At 44.9% G+C, this 14,654-nt stretch overlaps 1 pseudogene; it reads left to right on the top strand.

Annotated features, from left to right (window-relative positions):
• LOC138666977 (zinc finger protein 585A-like) overlaps positions 1-14,654 on the top strand; it is a 118,210-nt pseudogene that overhangs the window by 67,596 nt on the left and 35,960 nt on the right.

The raw sequence follows: 14,654 nt of genomic DNA, 5'->3' as shown, positions 1-14,654 counted from the left end.
GTTTTAGCATTTAGTGAACCTAGCAAAAAAGCCAAACAAAAAACCAATGTGGGATTGCACTTTTTTTGCAATTTCACCGCACTTGGAATTTTTTTCCCGTTTTCTAGTACACAACATGCTAAAACCAATTATGTCGTTCAAAAGTACAACTCGTCCCGCAAAAAATAATCCCTCACATGGCCAAATTGACGGAAAAAAAAAAAGTTATGGCTCTGGGAAGGAGGGGAGCGAAAAACGAACACGGAAAAATGAAAAATCCCCCGGTCATGAAGGGGTTAATCACATCCTTTACATGGGGGAAGACCAGTCCCAAACTTAAATTATCTATTCTACAGAGACCAAAAAAGAGGGGTTGGGGCGGCCCTACCGGACCTCTATCTGTACTACCTTGCCGGGCAGGCTAAGGCGATAAGCAAGTGGATGCCTAATAGCTCCCTACCTAATTCCGAGAGTCATTTAATTCATTCTGCCCGGATTGATTGCCCACTGGGATTCTTGGAGATAGAGAAAGTTAGTGCTTGTCGTCTGTTGCCTCTGCTCCGGCTGGCAAGATTAATATGGAGACAAATTAAAAGAGTTATTAAATTTGTAGATATCATAGCCGAAATGCCACTGTGGAATAACAGTTATCTACCAGAATTACTAAACCACCCATCCACTGATTTCTGGATCTCCTGTGGTGTTCTCTCGATGAGCGATATACATGACCAGGGTTTTTTTGTAACCTTTGAACAACTAAAGAATAATTACAACATCCCGAGGTCTCAATTCTTCCGTTATTTACAACTAAGGTCAGCTTTTCAATCGCAAATACGAAATGCATGATGCAGACTTTATCCATATGATTTGGAGGTGCCCTGTAGTTCTTCATTACTGGAAAGAGGTAACGACATTACTAACGTCTTTACTGTCGATCCCTGTCCCGCTTGAACCATTGACCTGTTTGTTCGGGGTGTGGGATACGGAGACCTGGGATCATTATACTGGAATCTTTCTCCGAGAGACGCTCTTTTTGGCACGGAAGGTATTGGCGTTAAGATGGATGGGTGGGTGGCTCCCCCCCCGATCCTTAGAGTTTGGATTGATCTGGTGAATTCAACTGTCCCATATGAAAGAACAATGTATCAAAATAGAGGTTGTCCAGGTAAATTTGAAAAGATATGGGGCAGATGGAATTCCTCCTATCGTACTCTATAGTCTGTTGTGAATTCTGCTTTTGGGTTCCCTCCGGTGGTTGTAGGTGGTAATGCAGTTGTCCCTGGGTCGCAGTCCTGGTCAGGTGTATCTGCTGATTGCAGTTCTGACTGGGGTATTTAGGTGTGCAGGATTCATTAGTCCTTGCCAGTTGTCCATGGTTGTCTGGAGGTGTTGGACCTCTGTCTGGTTCCTCCTGCCTTGCTGCCAATTCAGCAAAGATAAGTGTCTGGTTTTGTTTCTGTGGCACACATGCTGTGTGCTTGATAATTCAGTGCTATTCATTTGTTTTTTCTTGTCCAGCTTAGATTGTGTCAGTATTTTCTCAGTCTTGTTGGATTCTCTGGAGTTGCAGATATACGCTCCACATCTTTAGTTAGATGGTGGAATTTTTTGTATTATCTGCTGTGGATATTTTTGGAAGGGTTTTAATACTGACCGCTTAGTATTCTGTCCTATCCTTTCCTATTTAGCTAGAGTGGCCTCTTTTGCTAAATCCTGTTTTCTGCCTGCGTGTGTCTTTCCTCTCCTACTCACAGTCAATATTCATGGTGGGCTTCCTATCCTTTGGGGTTCTGCTCTGAGGCAAGGTAGAATTCCTATTTCCTCTATAGGGGTATTTAGTCCTCCGGCTGTGTCGAGGTGTCTAGGGTTTGTTAGGCACACCCCACGGCTACTTCTAGTTGCGGTGTTAGTTCAGGATTTGCGGTCAGTACAGTTACCACCTACTCCAGAGAAAGTTTCATGCGGCTCCATGGTCACCGGATCATAACAATACAACTGGCCAATAATGAGTTAAATGTATCTCAGAAGAAGGGAAGAAAGGTGTTGAGCCATTTTGTTTTCTGCAGTCTGCTTAGTCTTCTCTTCCCTCTTTTTCTATGGGTGGCTGAGGAGTCTTGTGCTAGAATGGATGTTCAGGAATTAGCTTCTCGTGTAGACAAGCTTGATGCTAGGGTACAGGGTATTTCTGATTATGTTGTTCAGACTCCTGTTTTAGAGCCGAAGATTCCTACTCCTGATTTGTTTTTTTCGTGACAGGTCCAAAATTTTAGTTTTAAAAACAACTGTAAACAGTTTTTTGCTCTGAGACCTCGATCCTCCGGTGATTCCATTCAGCAGGTTAAAATCGTCATCTCCCTGCTGCGTGGCGATCCACAGGATTGGGCATTTTCCCTGGAATCTGGGAATCCGGCTTTGCTTAATGTAGACTCCTTTTTTCAGGCTTTAGGATTATTATATGATGAACCAAATTCTGTGGATCAAGCGGAGAAGATCTTGTTGGCCCTGTCTCAGGGTCAAGAGGCGGCAGAATTGTATTGTCAGAAATTTAGAAAATGGTCTGTGTTGACTAAATGGAATAATGATGCTTTGGCGGCAGTTTTCAGAAAGGGTCTTTCTAAATCCGTTAAAGATGTTATGGTGGGGTTTCCCACGCCTTTCTGTCTGAGTGATTCTATGTCTCTGGCCATTCAGATTGACCGGCGCTTGCGGGAGCGCAGAACTGTGCGCGCTGTGGCGTTGTCCTCAGAGCAGATTCCTGAGCCAATGCAGTGTGATAGGATTCTGTCTAGAACGGAACGACAAGGATTCAGACGTCAGAATAGGTTTTGTTATTATTGTGGCGACGCTGCTCATGTCATTTCAGTCTGCCCTAAGAGGACAAAGAGGATCGCTAGTTCATTTACCATCAGTACTGTACAACCTAAATTTCTGTTATCTGTGTCCTTGATTGTTGTGAATTCTGCTTTTGGGCTCCCTCCGGTGGTTGTAGATGGTAATGCAGTTGTCCCTGGGCTGCAGTCCTGGACAGGTGTATCTGCTGATTGCAATTCTGACTGGGGTATTTAGGTTTGCAGGACTCATTAGTCCTTGCCAGTTGTCAATGTTTCTTGGAAGGTGTTGGACCTCTGTCTGGCTTCTCCTGCTTAGCTGCCAATTCAGCAAAGATCAGTGTATCTTTTTCTATGGCACACTTGCTGTGTGCTTGTTTTTTGATTGTATTCCTGCTCTGAGTGTAGGATTCTCTGGAGTTGCAGATATACGTTCCACGTCTTTAGTTAGATGGAGGAATTTTTGTATAATCTGCTGTTGATATTTTTGGAAGGGTTTTAATACTGACCGCACAGTACTCTGTCCTATCCTTTCCTATTTTAGCTAGAAGTGGCCTCTTGTGCTAAATCCTGTTTTCTGCCTGTGTTTGTCTTTCCTCTCCTACTCACAGCCAATATTTGTGGGGGGCTGCCTATCCTTTGGGGTTCTGCTCTGAGGCAAGGTAGAATTCCTATTTCCATCTTTAGGGGTATTTAGTCCTCCGGCTGTGACGAGGTGTCTAGGGTTTGTTAGGTACACCCCACGGCTACTCCTAGTTGCGGTGTTAAGATCAGGATTTGCGGTCAGTACAGTTACCACCAATTCCCGTGAAAGTTTTCATGCTGCTCCAAGGTCACCGGATCATAACAGTACAACTGGCCAACAATGAGTTAAATGCATCTCAGAAGAAGGGAAGAAAGGTGTTGAGCCATTTTTTTTTCTTCAGTCTGTTTTGTCTTCTCTTCCCTGTTTATCTCTGGGTGGCTGAGGAGTCTGGTGCTAGTATGGATGTTCAGGAATTAGCTTCTCGTGTAGACTAGCTTGCTGCTAGGGTACAGGGTATTTCTGATTATATTGTTCAGACTCCTATTTTTGAGCCGAAGATTCCTACTCCTGATTTGTTTTTTGGTGACAGGTCCAAATTTTTGAGTTTTAAAAACAACTGTAAACTGTTTTTTGCTTTGAGACCTCGATCCTCCGGTGATTCCATTCAGCAGGTTAAAATCGTCATCTCCCTGCTGCGTGGCGACCCGCAGGATTGGGCGTTTTCCCTGGAATCTGGAAATCCGGCTTTGCTTAATGTAGACTCCTTTTTTCAGGCTTTAGGATTATTATATGATGAACCTAATTCTATGGATCAAGCTGAGAAGACCTTGTTGGCCCTGTCTCAGGGTCAAGAGGCGGCAGAATTGTATTGTCAGAAATTCAGAAAATGGTCTGTGTTGACTAAATAGAATAATGATGCTTTGGCGGCAATTTTCAGAAAGGGTCTTTCTGAATCCGTTAAAGATGTTATGGTGGGGTTTCCCACGCCTTCCGGTCTGAGTGATTCTATGTCTCTGGCCATTCAGATTGACCGGCGCTTACAGGAGCGCAAAACTGTGCGCGCTGTGGCGTTGTCCTCAGAGCAGATTCCTGAGTCAATGCAGTGTGATAGGCTTCTGTCTAGAATGGAACGACAAGGATTCAGACGTCAGAATAGGTTGTGTTACTATTGTGGCGATGCTTCTCATGTCATTTCAGTCTGCCCTAAGCGGACAAAGAGGATCGCTAGTTTATTTACCATCAGTACTGTACAACCTAAATTTCTGTTATCTGTGTCCTTGATCTGCTCATTGTCATCATTTTCTGTCATGGCGTTTGTGGATTCAGGCGCCGCCTTGAACTTAATGGACTTTGAGTTTGCCAGGCGTTGTGGTTTTCCTTTGCAGCCTTTGCAGAACCCTATTCCTTTAAGGGGCATTGATGCTACACCTTTGGCTAAAAATAAGCCCCAGTTTTGGACACAGGTGACCATGCGCATGGCGCCAGCCCATCAGGAAGATTGTCGATTTCTGGTGTTGCATAATTTGCATGATGCTATCGTGCTGGGTTTTCCGTGGTTGCAGGTACATAATCCTGTGTTGGATTGGAAGTCTATGTCTGTGACTAGTTGGGGTTGTCAGTGGGTTCATAATGATGTTCCTTTGATGTCAATCTCCTCTTCTTCCTCTTCTGAAATTCCAGAGTTTTTGTCTGATTTTCAGGATGTATTCGATGAGCCCAAGTCCAGTTCCCTTCCACCGCACAGGGACTGTGATTGTGCGATTGACTTGATTCCAGGCTGTAAGTTTCCTAAGGGTCGACTTTTCAACCTGTCTGTGTCTGAACATACCGCCATGTGGAGTTATGTTAAGGAGTCTTTGGAGAAAGGGCATATTCGGCCATCTTCTTCACCGTTGGGAGCGGGATTTTTTTTTATTTGTTGCTAAGAAGGATGGCTCCTTGAGACCCTGTATTGATTATCGCCTCTTGAATAAGATCACGGTCAAGTTTCAATACCCTTTACCTTTGCTTTCCGATTTGTTTGCTAGGATTAAGGGGGCTAGTTGGTTTACGAAGATTGACCTTCGGGGGGCATATAATCTTGTTCGTATTAAGCAGGGTGATGAATGGAAAACTGCGTTTAATACGCCCGAAGGCCATTTTGAATACCCTGTGATGCCATTCGGGCTCACTAATGCTCCATCTGTTTTTCAGTCCTTCATGCATGATATCTTCCGGACTTATATTGATAAATTCTTGATTGTATATTTGGACGATATTTTGATTTTTTCCGATGATTGGGAGTCTCATGTGGAACAGGTCAGGATGGTATTTCAGATCCTTCGTGACAATGCTTTGTTTGTGAAGGGGTCTAAGTGTCTCTTTGGGGTGCAGAAGGTTTCTTTTTTGGGCTTCATTTTTTCTCCCTCATCTATGGAGATGGATCCGGTTAAGGTTCAGGCCATTCATGATTGGATTCAGCCCACATCCGTGAAGAGCCTTCAGAAATTTTTGGGTTTTGCAAACTTTTATCGCCGTTTCATTGCTAACTTTTCCAGCGTGGTTAAACCCTTGACCGATTTGACGAAGAAAGGCGCTGATGTGGCGAACTGGTCCTCTGCGGCTGTCTCTGCCTTTCAGGAGCTTAAACGCCGATTTACTTCTGCTCCGGTGTTGCGCCAACCGGATGTTTCTCTTCCGTTTCAGGTTGAGATTGACGCCTCTGAGATTGGGGCAGGGGCCGTTTTGTCTCAGAGGGATCCTGTTGGTTCCTTGATGAAACCATGTACCTTCTTTTCCCGTAAGTTTTCGCCTGCTGAACGCAATTATGATGTCGGCAATCGGGAGTTGTTGGCTATGAAGTGGGCGTTTGAGGAGTGGCGACATAGGCTTGAAGGAGCTAAGCACCGTATTGTAGTCTTGACCGATCATAAGAATCTGATTTACCTCGAGTCTGCCAAACGGCTGAATCCTAGACAGGCTCGATGGTCCTTGTTTTTTTCCCGTTTTGATTTTGTGGTCTCGTATCTTCCGGGTTCTAAGAATATTAAGGCTGATGCCCTCTCTAGGAGTTTATTGCCTGATTCTCCTGAGGTCTTTGAACCGGTCGGCATTCTGAAAGAAGGGGTGGTCCTTTCTGCCATTTCCCCTGATTTACGACGGGTTCTTCAGGAATTTCAGGCTGACAGACCTGACTGCTGTCCAGTGGGGAAACTGTTTGTTCCTGACAGATGGACTAGTAGAGTGATTTCTGAGGTTCACTGTTCCATGTTGGCTGGTCATCCTGGTATTTTTGGTACCAGAGATTTGGTTGGTAGGTCCTTTTGGTGGCCTTCATTGTCGCGTGATGTGCGTTCTTTTGTGCAGTCCTGTGGGACTTGTGCGCGGGCCAAGCCTTGTTGCTCCCATGCTAGTGGGTTGCTTTTGCCATTGCCGGTCCCTGAGAGGCCCTGGATGCATATTTCTATGGATTTTATTTCCGATCTTCCTGTTTCCCAGAGGATGTCGGTTATCTTGGTTGTTTGTGACCGATTCTCTAAGATGGTTCATTTGGTGCCTTTGCCTAAATTGCCTTCCTCTTCAGATTAGGTTCCGTTGTTTTTTCAGCATGTGGTCTATTTGCATGGTATTCCGGAGAATATTGTGTCCAACAGAGGTTCCCAGTTTGTTTCTAGGTTTTGACGGGCCTTTTGTGCTAGGCTGGGCATTGATTTGTTTTTTTCTTCTGCATTTCATCCCCAGACCAATGGTCAGACCGAGCGAACTAATCAGACTTTGGAGACTTATTTGAGATGCTTTCTGTCTGCTGATCAGGATGATTGGGTGGCCTTCTTGCCATTGGCCGAGTTTGCCCTTAATAATCGGTCTAGTTCGGCTACTTTGGTTTCGCCTTCCTTTTGTAATTTTGGTTTTCATCCTCGTTTTTCTTCTGGGCAGGTTGAGCCTTCTGACTGTCCTGGTGTGGATTCTGTGGTTGACAGGTTGCAGCAGATTTGGGCTCATGTGGTGGACAATTTTGTGTTGTCTCAGGAGGAGGCTCAACGTTTTGCTAACCGTCGTCGGTGTGCTGGTTCCCGGCTTCGGGTTGGGGATCTGGTCTGGTTGTCTTCCCGTCATGTTCCTATGAAGGTTTCTTCTCCTAAATTTAAGCCTCGGTTTATTGGTCCTTATAGGATTTCTGAGATTATTAATCCGGTGTCTTTTCGACTGGCGCTTACGGCCTCTTTTGCTATCCATAATGTCTTCCATAGATCTTTGTTGTGGAAATATGTGGAGCCCGTTGTTCCCTCTGTTGATCCTCCGGCCCCTGTGTTGGTTGATGGGGAGTTGGAGTATGTGGTTGAGAAGATTTTGGATTCTCGTTTTTCGAGGCGGAGGCTTCAGTACCTTGTCAAATGGAAGGGTTATGGCCAGGAGAATAATTCTTGGGTTTTTGCCTCTGATGTCCATGCTGCTGATTTGGTTCGTGCCTTTCATCTGGCTCGTCCTGATCGGCCTGGGGGCTCTGGTGAGGGTTCGGTGACCCCTCCTCAAGGGGGGGGGGTACTGTTGTGAATTCTGCTTTTGGGCTCCCTCCAGTGGTTGTAGGTGGTAATGCAGTTGACCCTGGGTTGCAGTCCTGGTCAGGTGTATCTGCTGATTGCAGTTCTGACTGGGGTATTTAGGTGTGCTGGATTCATTAGCCCTTGCCAGTTGTCAATGTTTCTTTGGAAGTATTGGATCTCTGCCTGGCCTCACCTGCTTAGCTGCAAGTTCAGCAAAGATAAGTGTCATACACGGGCGTCGGGAGAGCGCAGCCACACACAGCCACACGCCTCTGCATGCCTGCCTGACCCCCCGGCACTTGCCTTCATCTCCTCCACGACATTTCACAGGTAAAAAAATCCACCTTACCAACGCCATCTTTTCAGCCATTTATTCTGTTATTACATAGGGGCTTTTCTCATCAGCCTTAGGAGTAGCTGCTTAATCATTCAGCCTCTGCGGTATTGGTACTTTGGGATATCCCTTACAATTACTTTATCTTTGGTCCCCCTTCTTTTCATATGTGTCATAATTGTGACAATATGTTTAGGTGGTAGTATATGCCTGTTTAATGTTAACGGTCTAAAAAGCCAGACCCTGGTAGCCACACTTGTGTTGTTTAGACCTCCTATATTTTGTGTTGGAGGGGGCATCTGTTCATGCGGCACATATACTATTCTATAAATATATCCATCTTTGCTGGCTTCTCTCTCCCTTTACCACTGGGAAGTCCCTTTTTTTTTGTGTCTTTTTTATTTTTATTTTTGGTCCACTTCCCCCCTCTCCCCCCTTGCCTTTTTAATATGTATTAATAAACAGTTATTTTAACTTTACCCACTGTTCATCTCACTTCTTATCCTCTGCTTGGTGTACCCCTTAGAGGATTATGGTTGTATATTAATATTCTTAGAACCCGGAAGGTACGAGACCATGAAATCAAAACGAGAAAAAAACAAGGACCATCGAGCCTGTCTAGGATTCAACCGTTTGGCAGACTCGAGGTAAATCAGATTCTTATGATCGGTCAAGACCACAATACGGTGCTTAGCTCCCTCAAGCCAATGTCGCCACTCCTCAAACGCCCACTTCATAGCCAACAACTCCCGATTGTCGACATCATAATTGCGTTCAGCAGGCGAAAACTTACGGGAAAAGAAGGCACACGGTTTCATTAAGGAACCAACAGGATCCCTCTGAGACAAAACAGCCCCTGCCCCATCTCAGAAGCGTCAACCTCAACCTGAAATGGAAGAGAAACATCCGGTTGACGCCACACTGGAGCAGAAGTAAAACGACGTTTAAGTTCCTGAAAGGCAGAGATAGCCGCAGGGGACCAATTCGCCACATCAGCGCCCTTCTTCGTCAAATCAGTCAAGGGTTTAACCACGCTGGAAAAATTAGCAATGAAACGGCGATAAAAATTAGCAAAACCCAAAAATTTCTGAAGGCTCTTCACGGATGTGGGCTGAATCCAATCATGAATGGCCTGAATCTTAACTGGATCCATCTCTATAGACGAGGGAGAAAAAAATAAAGCCCAAAAAGGAAACCTTCTGCACCCCAAAAAGACACTTAGACCCTTTCACAAACAAGGCATTGTCACGAAGGATCTGAAATACCATCCTGACCTGCTGCACATGAGACTCCCAATCATCGGAAAAAATCAAAATATCGTCCAAATATACAATCAAGAATTTATCAATATAAGTCCGGAAGATATCATGCATGAAGGACTGAAAAACAGATGGAGCATTAGAGAGTCCGAATAGCATCACAAGGTATTCAAAATGGCCTTCGGGCGTGTTAAACGCAATTTTCCATTCATCACCCTGTTTAATACGAACAAGATTATAAGCCCCCGAAGGTCAATCTTAGTAAACCAACTAGCTCCCTTAATCCTAGCAAACAAATCGGAAAGCAAAGGTAAAGGATATTGACCGTGATCTTATTCAAGAGGCGATAATCAATACAGGGTCTTAAGGAACCATCTTTTTTAGCAACAAAAAAGAACCCCGCTCACATCGGTGAAGAAGATGGCCGAATATGCCCTTTCTCCAAAGACTCCTTAATATACTGTAGCTCCGCATGGCGGCATGTTCAGGTACAGACAGGTTGAAAAGTCGGCCCTTAGGAAACTTACAGCCTGGAATCAAGTCAATGCCACAATCGCAGTCTTTGTGCGATGGAAGGAAACTGGACTTTGGCTCATCGAATACATCCTGAAAATCAGACAAAAACTCTGGAATTTCAGAAGAGGAAGAAGGGGCGATAGACATCAGAGGAACATCATTATGAACCCCCTGACAACACCAACTAGTCACAGACATGGACTTCCAATCCAAAACAGGATTATGTACCTGTAACCAGGGAAAACCCAGCACAACAGCATCATGCAAATTATGCAACACCAGAAATCGACAATCTTCCTGAAGGGCTGGCGCCATGCGCATGGTCACCTGTGTCCAAAACTGGGGCTTATTTTTAGCCAAGGGTGTAGCATCAATGCCCCTTAAAGGAATAGGGTTCTGCAAAGGCTGCAAGGGAAAACCACAACGCCTAGCAAAGTCAAAGTCCATTAAGTTCAAGGCAGCGCCTGAATCCACAAACGCCATTACAGAAAATGATGACAATGAACAGATCAAGGACACAGATAACAGAAATTTAGGTTGTACAGTACTGATGGTAAATGAACTGGCGATCCTCTTTGTCCGCTTAGGACAGACTGAAATGACATGGGAAGCGTCGCCACAATAATAACACAACCTATTGAGACGTCTGAAACCTTGTCTTTCTGTTTTAGACAGAATCCTATCACACTGCATAGGCTCAGGAATTTGCTCTGAGGATAACGCCATAGCACGCACAGTTCTGTGCTCCCACAAGCGTCGGTCAATCTGAATGGCCAGAGACATAGAATCACTCAGATTGGAGGGTGTGGGAAACCCCACCATAACATCTTTAACGGATTCAGAAAGATGCTTTCTGAAAATTGCCGCCAAAGCATCATTATTCCATGTAGTCAACACAGACCATTTTCTGAATTTCTGACAATACAATTCAGCAGCCTCTTGCCCCTGAGACAGGGCCAACAATGTCTTCTCAGCTTGATCCACCGAATTAGGTTCATCATACAGTAATCCTAATGCCTGAAAGAAGGAGTCTACATTAAGCAAAGCAGGATCCCCAGATTCCAGGGAAATTGCCCAATCCTGTGGATGACCACGCAGCAGAGAGATGATGATTTTAACTTGTTCAATGGAATCACCAGAGGATCGAGGTTTCAATGCAAAAAACAGTTTACAGTTGTTTTTAAAACTCAAAAATTTGGACCTGTCACCAAAAAACAAATCAGGAGTAGGAATCTTCGGTTGTAAAACAGGAGTTTGAACGAACAATATAATCAGAAATACCCTGTATCCTAGCAGCAAGCTGGTCTACACGAGAAGCTAATTCCTGAACATTCATGCTAACACAAGGCTCTTCAGCCACCCAGAGATAAAGAGGGAGGAGAAGACAAAACAGACTGAAGAAAAAAAAATGGCTCAAGACCTTTCCTCCCTTCTTCTGAGATACATTTAACTCATTGTTGGCCAGTTGTACTGTTATGATCAGGTGGCCTTGGAGCAGCATGAAAACATTCTCTGGAGTAGGTGGTAACTAATACTGACCGCAAACCCTGATCCTATCACCGAAACTAGAAGTAGCCGTGGGGTGTACCTAACAAAACCTAGACACCTCGACACAGCGGGAGGACTAAATACCCCTAAAGATGGAAATAGGAAAACTATCTTGCCTCAGAGTAGACCCCCAAAGGATAGGCAGCCCCCCACAAATATTGACTGTGAGTTGGAGAGGAAAATACACATGCAGGCAGAAAACAGGCTTAGCAAAGGAGGCCACTTCTAGCTAAATAGAAAAGGACAGGACAGAGTTCTGTGCAGTCAGTAAAAACCCTTCCAAAATATCCACAGCAGAAAATACAAAAACTCCACCATCTAACTAAAGACGTGGAGAGTATAACTGCCACTCCAGAGAATCCAAACAGACTGAGAAAAACAGCTGACACAGTCTAAGCTGGACAAATAGAAACAAAAGATCAGCACTGAAAATAAGCACACAGCAAGTGTGCTTCAGAAAAAGAAACATACACTAATCTTTGCTGAACTGGCAGCTAAGCAGGTGAGGCCAGGCAGAGATCCAATACTTCCAAAGAAACATTGACAACTGGCAAGGGCTAATGAATCCTGCACACTTAAATATCCCAGTCAGAACAGCAATTAGCTGATACACCTGGCCAGTGCTGTGACTCAGAGACAACTGCATTCCCACCTACAACCACTGGAGGGAACCCAAGAGCAGAATTCACAACAGGACTGGTAGCAAGCTATACTGAGAGGCTTTTGTGTCCCTTTAATGCAGCAGAAAATGTAAGTAAAATATGCAAATTATGGATATGCAAATACTGCCTGCACTTCAGAAGATGAATATATAGATGCATACACACATCATAAGATATTAATTGCAAAATATATGGGTGTCTACAAAGGATACACACGGCCATCTGCACATGCTGCCCGCAAGAGGGAAAGACATGTTTAAAAATCTATATACAGTATCCACATCTCAAGTCAAAACTATAGACTCCACAGCTCAGCTCTATTGGGCTAAGGTCAGGCGAGTTTGCTGGCCAATCAAGCACAGTGATACTGTTGTTTGTAAACCAAGTATTGTACTTCTTGCAGTGTGGACTGGTGCCAAGTCCTGCTGGAGAATGAAATTTTAATCTCCAAAAAAGCAAGGGAAGCATGAAATACTCTAAAGTTTCCTGGTAGACGGCTGCACTGACTTCGGTCTTGATAAAACACAGTGGACCTACACCAGCAGATGACATGACTCCCCAAACCATCACTGATTGTGGTACTTCCCACCAAACCTCAAGCAGCTTGGATTGTGGCCTCTCCACTCTTCCTCCAGACTCTGGGACCTCGATTTCCAAATGAAATGCAAAATTTACTTTCATCTGAAAACAACACCTTGGATCACTGACAACAGTCCAGTTCTTTTTCTCCTTGGCTCAGGTAAGACTCTTCTGGCGTTGTCTATTGGTCAATAGTGGCTTGAGACAAGGAATGCGACACTTGTCGCCCATGTTCTGGAGATGTCTGTGTGTGGTGGCTCTTGTACGAATGACTCCAGCAGCAGTCCACTCCTTGTGAATTTCCCCAATTTTTTGAGTGGCCTTTTCGTAGCAATCTTTTCAAAGCTGCGGTTATCCCGATTGCTTGTGCACCTTTTTTTACCACACTTTTTTCTTCCACTCAACTTCCCATTAATATGCTTGGATACAGCACTCTGTGAACAGCCAGCTTCATTAGCAATGGCCTTTTGTGGCTTACCCTTCTTGTGGAGTGTGTCAGTGACTGCCTTCTGGATATCTGTCAATTCAGCAGTCTTCTCCATGATTGTGGAGCTACTGAGACAGACTATGGGACCTTTTTAAACGCTTAGGAAGCCTTTGCAGGTGTTTTTGTTAATTATTCTAATTTACTGAGATAATGACTTATGGGTTTTCATTGGCTGTAAGCCATAATCATCAACATTAACATAAATAAATACTTGAAATAGATCACTCTGTTTGTAATGACTCTAGATAATATGAGTTTCACTTTTTGTATTGAAGAACAGAAATAAATTAACTTTTTGATGATATTCTAATTTTGTGAGAAGCACTTGTATTTGAGTTAGTCTGGAAAAGGGCTGTTGGTTTAATGTAACATCAGCAGAAACTCTCCCTACACTATGTCCATGTACAATGCTCCAAACATGGCGTCACCAGGTCTTATACAGACTTGATGGTACTATGCGGCGGGCAGTCACAGTAATGCCAGTAGCCAACATGTTTATGTCATTACTGTGTATGGCGGGCAATCCCTGAGTGTTTACTGGCTGTCTAATAGGTGGTAGACACGTGAGTGTGACCCCCAAATACATGGATACTTGATCAAGTACTGAGCACGCTCTCCCATCACCACACACCAACCTTCTTGATGCGTATCAAATTATAAGCCCCTCTAAGGTCAAGGATAGAAAACCATTTAGCCCCCAAAGGCTGATTGTAATCATGGCTCTGATCCATACACTTCGTACACATGCGGCTCCGCTCCGTCCACCTCGTACACACATTGCTCTGCTCCATACACCTCGTACACACACGGCTCCGCTCTGTACACCTCATACACACAAGGCTCCGCTCCGTACACCTCGTACACACACAGCTCTGCTCCATCCACCTCATACACACAAGGCTCCGCTCCGTACACCTCGTACACACACGGCTCTGCTCCGTACACCTCGTACACACACAGCTCCGCTCCGTACACCTCGTACACACACGGCTCTGCTTCGTACACCTCATACACACAAGGCTCCGCTCCGTACACCTTGTACACACACGGCTCTGGTCCGTACACCTCATACACACAAGGCTCCGCTCCGTACACCTTGTACACACACGGCTCTGGTCCGTACACCTCATACACACACGGCTCCGCTCCGTACACCTTGTACACACACGGCTCTGGTCCGTACACCTCATACACACAAGGCTCCACTCCGTACACCTTGTACACACACGGCTCTGCTCCGTACACCCCGTACACACACGGCTCTGCTACATCCACACTGTAAACCCCTCCTGACCCCACACATAAACTTCCCCTCATCCAGCACCATGACAACCAGCACAGCAGAGTCCTGCATACACTGAGGCCCCTGATCATGTGACCCCTGGCTCCTCCCCTCCTGTGACCTCATCACAG

Source organism: Ranitomeya imitator, chromosome 2, assembly GCF_032444005.1.
Source record: "Ranitomeya imitator isolate aRanImi1 chromosome 2, aRanImi1.pri, whole genome shotgun sequence".
NCBI classification, from domain to species: Eukaryota; Metazoa; Chordata; class Amphibia; order Anura; family Dendrobatidae; genus Ranitomeya; species Ranitomeya imitator.
Note: the sequence above shows the minus strand (reverse complement) of the source record. Positions and strands in the feature narration are given on the sequence as shown.